The sequence below is a fragment of the Antechinus flavipes genome, chromosome 4 (assembly GCF_016432865.1).
Source record: "Antechinus flavipes isolate AdamAnt ecotype Samford, QLD, Australia chromosome 4, AdamAnt_v2, whole genome shotgun sequence".
Lineage (NCBI taxonomy): Eukaryota > Metazoa > Chordata > Mammalia > Dasyuromorphia > Dasyuridae > Antechinus > Antechinus flavipes.
The window spans coordinates 228,123,279-228,136,791 of NC_067401.1; positions in this window are offsets into that span (position 1 = coordinate 228,123,279).

The following is a 13,513-nucleotide window of genomic DNA, read 5'->3' on the forward strand; positions in this document are numbered from 1 at the left end:
GAGGGCTGGGGCGGTTTTAGATCGGGCGCAGGCGGCGGGCAGCGGCAGTGAGAGCACGGGAGCAGACTGGAGAGGGGGTGGGGAGTGATCGCAGCTGTCTCTGCGGGGAGAGCTTCGCTACAGGTTTGGAACCTGCAGCAAGTCAACAGCCCAGCAGAGAAGCTAAAAACACCGGGGCTGAAGAACACAACCGCAAACAGCTGGAGTCTCTCAGGACCTGGCCGCCCCCCCCTTCCCCTCCCTCAGTGACTCAGCACGCTTTGGGATCTCAGAGCGCAGGCGCAGCACAGTCCTGCTAGTGCCTCACTGCTGCCACCTGCAGTCTGTAGAGGAAGCTCGATAACACACCCAGCCCCCCCCCCCAAAGAAAGACTCCAGTTTTTTCTGTTTTTCTTTGGTAGTTTGTCTCTGATTAATAGACAGAATGAGCAAGAAGCTGAAGAGGACTTTAACCCTAGACAGCTTCTACACAGATAGAGAGCAGACTCTAAATCCTGAGGAGACTAAAAACAGGCAGTCCCCAGGTGATTCCCCAAAGGAGGAGATCGTCTGTTCCTCAGCACAGATGAACCTCATAGAAGTGATTAAAAAGGCTCTCACAAGGGAGCTAGAAGAAAAATGGGGAAAGCAGAGTGAGGCTTGGCAAAAGGAGAAGGAAGCTTGGGAAAAGGAGAGGAAGGCTTGGCAAAAGAGCCTGGAGAAGTCAGTTAAAGAGAGAGTGGATAAAGAAGTAAAATCCTTGAAAAATAGGATTAGTGAACTGGAAAACAAAATTGGCGAAATGGAAAAAAATTCCACAGAACAAAAGAACTCAATTGGACAATTAGAGAAAGATTTTAAAAAAGTGAGTGAAGAGAATACTTCACTGAAAATCAGAATTGAACAAGTGGAATTGAATGACTCGAGGAGACAAGAAGAATCAGTCAAGCAAATCCAAAAAAATCAAACAATGGAGAAAAATGTGAAATACCTTCTGGGGAAGACAACAGACCTGGAAAACAGATCCAGGAGAGACAATCTGAGAATCATTGGACTCCCAGAAAAACATGATGAAAAAAAGAGCTGGACACTGTCTTCCAGGAAATTATCAAAGAGAACTGCCCAGAAGTCATAGGAACAGAGGAAAAAATAAACATTGAAAGGATTCATCGATCACCCACTGAAAGGGATCCTAAAATCAAAACACCAAGGAATATAGTGGCCAAATGCCAGAACCCTCAGATGAAAGAAAAAATATTGCAAGCGGCTAGAAAAACCCAATTCAAGTATCAAGGAGCCACAATAAGGATCACCCAGGATCTGGCAGCATCCACATTAAAAGATCGAAGGGCCTGGAATATGATATTCCGAAAGGCTAAGGAACTTGGTATGCAACCAAAAATAACTTACCCAGCGAGAATGAGCATCTTTTTCCAGGGAAGAAGATGGACATTCAACGAAGTAAGCGAATTTCATCTATTTCTGATGAAAAAACCAGAACTTAACAAAAAGTTTGATCTACAAATATAGAACTCAAGAGAAATCTAAAAAGGTAAAGATTAATCTTGGGAACTATATTTTGACTATATAGATGCATAAAGAATACATGTATACCTTGTTCTAGAAATTGATGTGGAAAGGACATTGTACCAGAAAAAGGGTAAAGTGGGGGTAGTACATCTCATGAAGAGGCATAGGAAACCTATTATATATGAGAGAAAGAATGGAGGGGGATGAATATAGTGGGTATCTTACTGCCTTCAGAATTGGCTTTAAGTGAAAAATCTTAAGACATATTCAATCTATGGTGAAACTTCTCCCATCTCATTGAAAAGTGAGAAGGGAAAAGTGGAAAGGGAAGGAATAAGCTAAGCGGAAGGGAATACGGGAACTGGGAGGGAAAGGGGTAAGATAGGGGGAGGAACTCTAAGGCGGGGGAGGGACACTAAAAAGGGAGGGCTGTGAGAAGCAAGGGGTGCTCACAAGCTTAATACTTGGAAGGGGGGGAAAGGGGAAAGAAGGGAGGAAAGCATAAACCGGGGTTAACAAGATGGCAAGTAATACAGAATTGGTCATTCTAACCATAAATGTGAACGGGGTAAATTCCCCCATAAAGAGGAAGCGGTTAGCAGAATGGATTAAAAGCCAGAATCCTACAATATGTTGTTTACAGGAAACACACTGAAGCGGGGAGATACATGCAGGTTAAAGGTAAAAGGTTGGAGCAAAATCTACTATGCTTCAGGTGAAGTCAAAAAAGCAGGGGTAGCCATCCTGATCTCAGATCAAGCTAAAGCAAAAATTGACCTAATTAAAAGAGATAAGGAAGGACACTATATCTTGCTAAAGGGTAGCATGGATAATGAAGCACTATCTATATTAAACATATATGCACCAAGTGGGGTAGCATCTAAATTCTTAAAAGAGAAACTAAGAGAGCTGCAAGAAGAAATAGACAGTAAAACTATAATAGTGGGAGATCTTAACCTTGCACTCTCAGAATTAGATAAATCAAACCAGAAAATAAATAAGAAAGAAGTCAAAGAGGTAAACAGAATACTAGAAAAGCTAGATATGATAGATCTCTGGAGAAAATGTAATGGAGACAGAAAGGAATACACTTTCTTTTCAGCAGTTCATGGAACCTATACAAAAATTGACCATATATTAGGACATAAAAACCTCAAACTCAAATGTAGTAAGGCAGAAATAGTAAATGCATCCTTTTCAGACCACGATGCAATGAAAATTACATTCAACAAAAAAGCAGGGGGAAGTAGACCAAAAAATAATTGGAAACTAAATAATCTCATACTAAAGAATGATTGGGTAAAACAGCAAATCATAGACATAATTAATAACTTCACCCAAGAAAACGATAATAATGAGACATCATACCAAAATGTATGGGATGCAGCCAAAGCGGTAATAAAGGGAAATTTCATATCTCTAGAGGCCTATTTGTATAAAATAGAGAAAGAGAAGGTCAATGAATTGGGTTTGCAATTAAAAATGCTAGAAAAGGAACAAATTAAAAACCCCCAGTCAAACACTAAACTTGAAATTCTAAAAGTAAAAGGTGAGATCAATAAAATTGAAAGTAAAAAAACTATTGAATTGATTAATAAAACTAAGAGTTGGTTCTATGAAAAAACCAACAAAATAGACAAACCCTTAGTAAATCTGATTAAAAAAAGGAAAGAGGAAAATCAAATTGTTAGTCTTAAAAATGAAAAGGGAGAACTCACCACTAACGAAGAGGAAATTAGAGCAATAATTAGGAGTTACTTTGCCCAACTTTATGCCAATAAATTCGACAACTTAAATGAAATAGAAAAATACCTCCAAAAATACAGCTTGCCCAAACTAACAGAGGAAGAAGTAAATATCCTAAACAGTCCCATCTCAGAAAAAGAAATAGAACAAACTATCAATCAACTCCCTAAGAAAAAATCCCCAGGACCAGATGGATTTACATGTGAATTCTACCAAACATTTAAAGAACAATTAACTCCAATGTTATATAAACTATTTGAAAAAATAGGGATTGAAGGAGTCCTACCAAACTCCTTTTATGACACAGATATGGTACTGATACCTAAACCAGGTAGGCTGAAAACAGAGAAAGAAAATTATAGACCAATCTCCCTAATGAATATTGATGCTAAAATCTTAAATAAAATATTAGCAAAAAGATTACAGAAAATTGTCACCAGGATAATATACTATGACCAAGTAGGATTTATACCAGGAATGCAGGGCTGGTTCAATATTAGGAAAACTATTAGCATAATTGACTATATCAATAACCAAACAAACAAAAACCACATGATCATCTCAATAGATGCAGAAAAAGCATTTGATAAAATCCAACATCCATTCCTAATAAAAACACTTGAGAGCATAGGAATAAATGGACTTTTCCTTAAAATAGTCAGGAGCATATATTTAAAACCATCAGTAAGCATCATATGCAATGGGGAAAAACTGGAACCTTTCCCAGTAAGATCTGGAGTGAAGCAAGGTTGCCCACTATCACCATTATTATTTAATATCGTATTAGAAACACTAGCCTCGGCAATAAGAGTCGAGAAAGATATAAAAGGAATTAGAGTAGGCAATGAGGAAACCAAACTATCACTCTTTGCAGATGATATGATGGTATACCTAGAGAACCCCAGAGATTCTACCAAAAAGCTATTGGAAATAATTCATAATTTTAGCAAAGTAGCTGGATACAAAATAAATCCCCATAAATCCTCAGCATTTTTATACATCACCAACAAAACCCAACAGCAAGAGATACAAAGAGAAATTCCATTCAGAATAACTGTTGATACCATAAAATATTTGGGAATTTATCTACCAAAGGAAAGTCAGGAATTATATGAGCAAAATTATAAAAAAGTCTCCACACAAATAAAGTCAGACTTAAATAATTGGAAAAATATTAAGTGCTCTTGGATTGGCCGAGCGAACATAATAAAGATGACAATACTCCCTAAACTAATCTATTTATTTAGTGCTATACCAATCAGACTTCCAAGAAAATATTTTATTGATCTAGAAAAAATAACAACAAAATTCATATGGAACAATAAAAAGTCGAGAATCTCAAGGGAACTAATGAAAAAAAAATCAAATGAAGGTGGCCTAGCTGTACCTGATCTAAAATTATATTATAAAGCAGCAGTCACCAAAACCATTTGGTATTGGCTAAGAAATAGATTAGTGGATCAGTGGAAAAGGCTAGGCTCACAAGACAGAATAGTCAATTATAGCAATCTAGTGTTTGACAAACCCAAAGCCCCTAACTTCTGGGAAAAGAATTCAATATTTGATAAAAACTGCTGGGATAATTGGAAATTAGTATGGCAGAAATTAGGCATGGACCCACACTTAACACCATATACCAAGATAAGATCAAAATGGGTCTATGACCTAGGCATAAAGAACGAGACTATAAATAAATTAGAGGAACATAGAATAGTTTATCTCTCAGACTTGTGGAGGAGAAAGAAATTTGTGACCAAAGATGAACTAGAGACCATTACTGATCACAGAATAGAAAATTTCGATTACATCAAATTAAAAAGCCTTTGTACAAATAAAACTAATGCAAACAAGATTAGAAGGGAAGCAACAAACTGGGAAAACATTTTCACAGTTAAAGGTTCTGATAAAGGCCTCATTTCCAAAATATATAGAGAACTGACTCAAATTTATAAGAAATCAAGCCATTCTCCAATTGATAAATGGTCAAAGGATATGAACAGACAATTTTCAGAGGATGAGATTGAAACTATTACCACTCATATGAAAGAGTGTTCCAAATCATTATTGATCAGAGAAATGCAAATTAAGACAACTCTGAGATATCACTACACACCTGTCAGATTGGCTAAGATGACAGGAAAAAATAATGATGAATGTTGGAGGGGATGCGGGAAAACTGGGACACTAATGCATTGTTGGTGGAGTTGTGAACGAATCCAACCATTCTGGAGAGCAATCTGGAATTATGCCCAAAAAATTATCAAAATGTGCATATCCTTTGATCCAGCAGTGTTTCTATTGGGCTTATATCCCAAAGAAATACTAAAGAAGGGAAAGGGACCTGTATGTGCCAAAATGTTTGTAGCAGCCCTGTTTGTAGTGGCTAGAAACTGGAAAATGAATGGATGCCCATCAATTGGAGAATGGCTGGGTAAATTGTGGTATATGAATGTTATGGAATATTATTGTTCTGTAAGAAATGACCAGCAGGATGAATACAGAGAGGCTTGGAGAGACCTTCATGAACTGATGCTAAGTGAAATGAGCAGAACCAGGAGATCATTATACACTTCGACAATGATATTGTATGAGGACATATTTTGATGGAAGTGGATTTCTTTGACAAAGAGACCTGAGTTTCAATTGATAAATGACGGACAAAAGCAGCTACACCCAAAGAAAGAACACTGGGAAACGAATGTGAACTATCTGCATTTTTGTTTTTCTTCCGGATTATTTATACCTTCTGAATCCAATTCTCCCTACGCAACAAGAGAACTGTTCGGTTCTGCAAACATATATTGTATCTAGGATATACTGCAACATATCCAACATATAAAGGACTGCTTGCCATCTAGGGGAGGGGGTGGAGGGAGGGAGGGAAAAAAAAATCGGAACAGAAATGAGTGTCAATATAATGTAATTATTAAATAAAAAAACTTAAAAAAAAAAAATAAATAAAGACCAAGGACTTCAATTCATCCTGATTCTGGCTGACCTTGAAACCCTCCAGGGAGCTAGCCTGTACTCAACAGATAGGGAGAGTCATCACTAATAGCCTGTGTTTTATTGCTATATGCTTGTGTAATACCTCCCATGCTGATGGGTTTGTGCATGCCTATTTCTAGTAAGACCCTTCAACCCAGAAACCCACTAGCAATATCAGACTTGACTCCCCACTTCCCTTTGGTGTTTTTCATCTCTCTTGCTGAGAAGTCAGGTAGGGTATGATCATCTCCTTTTTAGTGCTTTCACCTCCCTTCCTGAGAAGTCAGGGGGGGTATGATCACCTTTTTTTTTGGGGGGGGGGTTCTCTCTTCCCTGAGAAGTCAGGGAGAAGTCACACCTACTCGACAGGTAGGGTTTTGACAAAATGGAGGAGGAATGCATTATAAAATAATAGCAATTATCAAATGATACAGCATAATATTAATTTTCTTCACACAGTGTTCTCAATGACTGCCATATATATATATATACATATTATATATATAGTATGTATATATATGTGCATATATATATATACAAATATATACATTATATATATATATATCTTAAGTTTTTATTGTATCATAGATCTAAAGATGAAATGCATCTCAGTTACATCATCTTAATAATAGATAATATTTATATTGTACCTTTGCACAGCACTTATATGTGCCAGGCATGGTCCTAAGTACTTTTTTAAAACAAATATTCCTCCTCTGATCTAAAAATAACCCTGGGAGAAAGAGGAAGATGCTATTTTTATCCTTTTTTCTTACAGTTGAAGAAATTGAGACAAAGGTTAAATGACTTGTCCAAAGGTCACAGAAATTTCTGGTCAAATTTGAACTCAGGTCTTTCTGAATCCAGACCCAGCATTCTGTTCACTGGGCAATCAACATGATTTACCCAATACAACTCATTTTTTAATAAATGAAGTAACCTAGGACTAAAAGGCTATATATCTTAATCAAAGTCATACAGATATCAGCATTAGGATTGGAATTTGAACATAGTGTCTCTGATTCCATAGGTATTTTTTCATATTATGATTCATTGCTTCTTGGTTAATGTAGTTTCAAAACTCTTATAGCCCTGCTATGGTTATGGCTTTACACTAACCAAACTTCCTAAAGAAATAGTGGTAGTCTACACTAATGTTGTTTTTTTATTCCCTCTCTTCATTTGTTTTTTTTAAGAAATGGCTTATTTTAATAGGTCAAGATGCATTTACTTCAATAAAACATAGCTTATCATCATTATTCATCAAATTTGCTATTGCCTTGATCATTCTGCTAAAAAAAAATAACAGTGGGTTGGTTGAAAGCACATAGTTGAATACAATATGTTCATAGAATAAATGTTAATTAGGATTTAACTATTAGAACTAATTTCAAATTTTTATGATATTTTATCTTTACTGTAACCACTGACTCCCCACTCCTCTTTAACAAAAGTTTCATCATACAAAGTAAAAAGGTTTCTTTATAGTTTATGATACCATGATTTTCCAAAATTTTTACTCCTGATACCTGTTTTTCAAAATATTTGGTGCTATCTTTTCCTAAAAACCATCTTTGTAGAGTCCCTCAGTAATAATATACACATAATTTACTTTAGATCACATAGAAATTTTTGTTAAATTTCTCTAATTGCTCATTCTGTGAAGCAATTTTTAACATTATTAATGGTCTTTGTTCCAGTGTTTACAACTATAATGTGTAATGGCCCATGAAAATGACATTTCTTAGTGTCTTTGAGAGTGACTCTCAAAATAAAACTATTTTATTTGCCTGTCCAGAAATCTTTAATCCTCTTTTCATTTACCTTAAATATATTTTTATCTTATGATTTCATTTGCAGTGTCATAGGATCATTCTTGTAGATTTGAATCCAATTTTCTCACTTTACAGATGAGGAAAATGAGCCTGAAGTAATAATGGAATGATCTTGAAGTATCTAGGCAGGAATTGAACTCATCTTCTTGATTTTAAGTCCACTGAGTACCCTATCCACTGCAATAAGAATGTTGAAATTGAAAGAGTTAATCCAATTGTATAACAATTTATTGGTTCCTAAGTGAGGATTTCACACTTATAGTCTTAAGGGAAGTAAATCTTTAAAGTCAATCTAAAAATATTTTTAGCATTATCTACCCCTTTTATTTTTATGTCTTAATAATTTCTGTATTTAAAACTGGAATTATAGCAAATCACCATTATAGTTTGAGATATTTAAAAATATAGATATATATACATTTAACTTTGTGTGTGTGTGTGTGTGTGTGTGTGTGTGTGTGTGTATCAAAATGATTCTGCCTTAATTTTTACCTGGTTCTATTGTACTTTACTCAAATTAATTTTGTGAGACTGCTGTTAGCTAGATTCATACAGATTTTTTTCACTCATTTCTCTTAAGATTAAGACTTCAAGTATTGCATCTTCCATAGCAAGAAGCTATTTTTAGTATTCACATTTGTCACCATCATCATCACGACTAATTTTATGACTTTTTTTGCTTGTCATTGAATTTTTCTCCCATTTCTTTTCTACATATACTCAGACCTTCTGAAAAAACTTGAGTTGAGAAGCCAGACCAAAGATTTAAGGTATCATTTTGATTACCAGGAACTTTAATTTTCCAGGTTGCTATGATAATATAAATTTGTTATTGGAAATTTGGAACTAATCTTTGCCCATTTTTTCCCTTTTTTACACTGACTGTGTAATTAGATTTTGGTGTTTAAGTTTTCACGAGTTGTCAGAACCAAAGAATTTGTCACCAATATTGGTCATAAATCTCTGTGTATTTACTTAGGAAGCCTTCATATAACAAACATCAGAATATGTGCAATTCACTGTGATTGCATTTTGGACAGTAGGGATGGGTCACGAATCAACTTGTACTTCCATATAAGTGTATGTATAGATAGAATCTATGCACACAGACATGTTTGCACTTGTATGTCTGTATATCTATTTTTGTGTGTTCATGCATTAATGGATATGTTTATTTACATATATGTAACTCTGTATTGGTGCATTGCATGTAATGCCTCTATACATATATAGAGATAATTATAGGTATAAACATGCATATGTATGTAGGTAGCTATGTGTATTCAGAGCTCTTACATATATGCAAATAGATTCTTATTATAAAATATATGTATAACTACATTTTTGGTCCACATTTGCTAAACAAAGTTTGAAAACCTTAAGCATAATCTTATTAACATGCAAAATAAGTGCAATTATTCAGTAACTTGAGCATTCTTTAACATTGTCCTTTAGGATTGGGACAGAAAATTTATCTTTTTCAAACCAGTGGTCGCTGTTAGATTTTCCAAATTTGCTAAAGGTGTTAATTGTTTCTGAGAGGTTTTTCATTGATTCTCTAGGATTCTCTAAGTATATCATCATATCATCTGCAAAGAGTGATAATTTGGTTTCCTCATTACCTTTTAATTCCTTTTTCTTTTCTCATTGCTAAAACTAACATTTCTAATACAATATTAAATAGTGATAGTGATAGTGGGCAACCTTGTTTTACTACTGGTCTTATTGGAAATGTTTCTAGTTAATCCCCATTACATATCATATGTGTTGATCTTCACATCATCTTCACCTATGAAATGTACATATTTAAACCTTTAAATAAGCTTTTTCTTCACTTTTTACGTTTTATGCTTATCTTGAGTTCTGTATTTGAAAATCAAGTTTTCTGTTCAGCTCTGGCCTTTTCATCAAAAATAAATAAAAATCCCCTATTTCATTGAATATCCATCTTTCCCCCTGAATGATGATGCTTAATTTTGCTAGATAGTTGATTCTTGACTGCAGTCTAAGTTCCTTTGCCCTCCAAAATATCATATTCCAGGCCCTTTGGTCCTTAAAAGAAGAACATGCTAGGTCTTGATTAATCTTGATTGTGGTTCCTTGATATTTGGATTGTTTCTTTATCACTGTTCACAATATTTTCTACTTACTCTGATAATTCTGGAATGTAACTACAATATTGCTTGGAGTTTTCATTTTGAGATTTCTTTCAGGAGGTGATTGGTGGATTCTTCCAATTGGAAGGTTCCAATAGAACCTTCTGGTTCTATGAAATCAGGCCAATTTTCCTTGTTGATTTCTTGAAAGATGTGATCTAGGCTCTTTTTTTTTTCATTGTGATATTTTACATTTTCTTCTATTTTTTCATTTTGTTTTGTTTTGCTTGATTGATTCTTGATAGTTCATTGAGTCATTTGTTTCCATTTGTTCAATTCTGATTTTTAGTGAATTATTTTCTTCAGTTAGCTTTTTTATCTCCTTTTACATTTGGCCAAATGAACTTTTAAATGAGTTGTCTGGATTTTTTCCATTGGATTTTTTTTTCCATTTCAGAAATTTTGTTTTTCAAGGAGTTCGTTTTATTTTCCATTTCACCAAAACTATTCTTTACGGAGTGATTTTCTTCATATAAATTTCTGCATTTTCTTTTCCAGAATTCTCATTTTCTTTCCCAATTTTTCTTCTAACTCTCTTTTAAAATTCTTTTTTAACTCTTCCAAGAGAGTTTTATGAGATGGGGACCAATTTATATCACTTTCTGAGGCTTCATCTGTAGATGTTTTGCCTTTAGTGTCTTCAGAGTTTGAGGTTTGTTTTTTTCTGTCTCCATAAAAGCTTGGGTGAGAACTCTTTCTGTTTTTTTGCTCATTTTTAAAGGTTGAGGTCTGATTTTAGGGCAAAGGGGAGATTTTCTCAAGCTTCCTCTAGAAGGAGGCTGTTCCTCACATTGCCCTAGGGCTGGTGCTACAGTCTCTCATCCTGTGCTAGGTGAGCAAAGTCCTTCATTATGCTGGAGTCAGGGACTATTTTCCTTGTGTAGTTGTGTTGGAGGTTGCACAATTAATCTGCTGATTTACTCACTTCCCAATCATGACAGAGTAGCAAATGATGCTGTATTTTGGCAGCAAGCTTCCCCCTGGACTGTCCCAGTGTGCAGAAGTCTCTCCACCTCTCCACCCTGGGTGTCCCTGCAGTGAACTACACTGTGCTATGCAGCACTGGCTTTCAAACACCTGCCACTGCCCAGTTGAGACAGACCTTACTTGAAGTTTTTCCAAAATATCTTCCCCTGGAAAGAGAAATTGTTATACTACAAATATTTATGGATTCCATTCCTAGGCTTGATCTGTTGTTGATCTTAAGAAAGCCAAGAAAAGCTCAAAGACATGTCTACTCTTTACCATCTTGGCTCCTAAAAATCATACATGTTCAGGTAAGATCACTCTGAGTCCAGAAAGTGAAGAGGAATTAAGGAGCCTTTTAATGAAAGTGAAAGAAGAAAATATAAGCTGATATGAAGCATAACATTAAAAAAAAAAAAAACCTTAAAATCTTAACAACTAGTTCCATCACTTCCTGGCAAATAGAGGGAATAGAAAAGAAACCAGTATCATATTTTATATTTTTGGCTCAAGGACTACTGCAGACAGAAACTTCAGTGATGAATTAAAAAAAAAAGAAATTTGCTCCTTGGCAAATCTGGACAGCATACTAAAAAGCAGAGACATCATCTTGATGGGGGGAAAAAAACAGCATAATCAAATATAAAGTTTTTCCAATAGCATTATATAACTGTGAGAGCTGTATTATAAAAATAACTGAGCAATACAGAATCAGATTTTTTCATTGTGACACTGAAGAAGACTTTTGAGAGTCTCTGAGACAACAAGAAAATCAAATCAGTCCATACTTAAAGAAATTAATTCAGGCTATTCACTGAATAGTTCCAGGTCAAATCCTGGAATTGAAACTTAAATTCTTTGGCGACATAATACAAAGTCAGGACTCACTGGAAAAGACACTGATGCTATGAAAGACTAAAGGCAAAAGGAAAAGAAGACAGTAAACAATTAAATAGAAAAAGTGTCATGGAAACAATGAACATGAATTTGGAAAGACTTTGTGAGATGGTGCAGGATAGAAGGACCTAACATGATGTTGTCCATGTTTAGAAAAAAGTCAGTTTTGAAGGACAAAACAACAGCAAATAATTGAAATGTTATTTTAAAATCATTTTTCATTATTTAACTGTGAAGCTCTCTTTTCTGGGCCCTGGAGAGATATGTTTTTGTCTTTTTATCCTTAGTAACTCACAGTTAATAACAACACCAAGTGTGTGTGTGTGTGTGTGTGTGTGTGTGTGTATGTATATATATATATATATATATATATATATATATATATATATGTATGTATGTATGTGTGTGTGTATATATAATTGAATTAAAACTATATATATACATGTATTTCCGTCTGTGTATGTTTATGTGTTTGTGTGCATGTATTACATAATGGAAATCTTTTCAATATACTTTGTTTCATTTTCCCCTTAAAAGATCGGAACATTTACATCTCATCAGATTGATAAGTAAGAAAATGTATTTTTCTTGGAATAGACCAAAAATCATATGTAAAAAATATTTTATTAGGTGAAACATAAAGATACATTTTATAACCCAAGACACACTCTGATATGTGTGTATATGTACACAATATGTATACATATATATTATACATATATATGCATAAATTCCATTCTGAATCAAAATATGCTTCCTCATTCATTATTTTGGTCTATCCAAAACAAAATAATTATTCTCTCTCTTATCAGTTTTATGCCATATAGCTACTTTTGAGGGAGCAAAGAGAGAGAATGTAGATATGTGAGTGTGTATGTGCACGCATATAATACTTATACATATAATATAGATATACATATGTAAATATACATATATATATATATATACACACACACATACACATACATAATTCATTAAAACAATATCAAGCACATCTCCTTTTTGATTTGTTTCCTGCTGAGAAACTCAAACTCAGCTCTTCTGGAAGGAATTTTAATCTTCTCACTCCCACATAATTATTCACTGAAGATAAATTTTCATCTCTTAATACCCATTTCTTCTGGAGAAAAATAACATTTGAAAATTTGTAATGTAAATACCAGATAAATTGACATTCTAAATATTGAATGATAAGGGTAGAAAATCATCTGTTTCTGAGTTAAAATTTGATTTGATTTTCTTCCAACTAAAGTAGTAAAATACTTTGAGTTACATTTCTTTTATCCATTCCTTTGGAGCCCCTGGGAATCATTAATCTTGAGAATAATTGAGAAACACTAGCTAAGCTGTTAGTTTTAAATGACACTTTAGTAACTGTCATTTAAATTGATAGTTAGAGCTATAATTGAGAGTAAC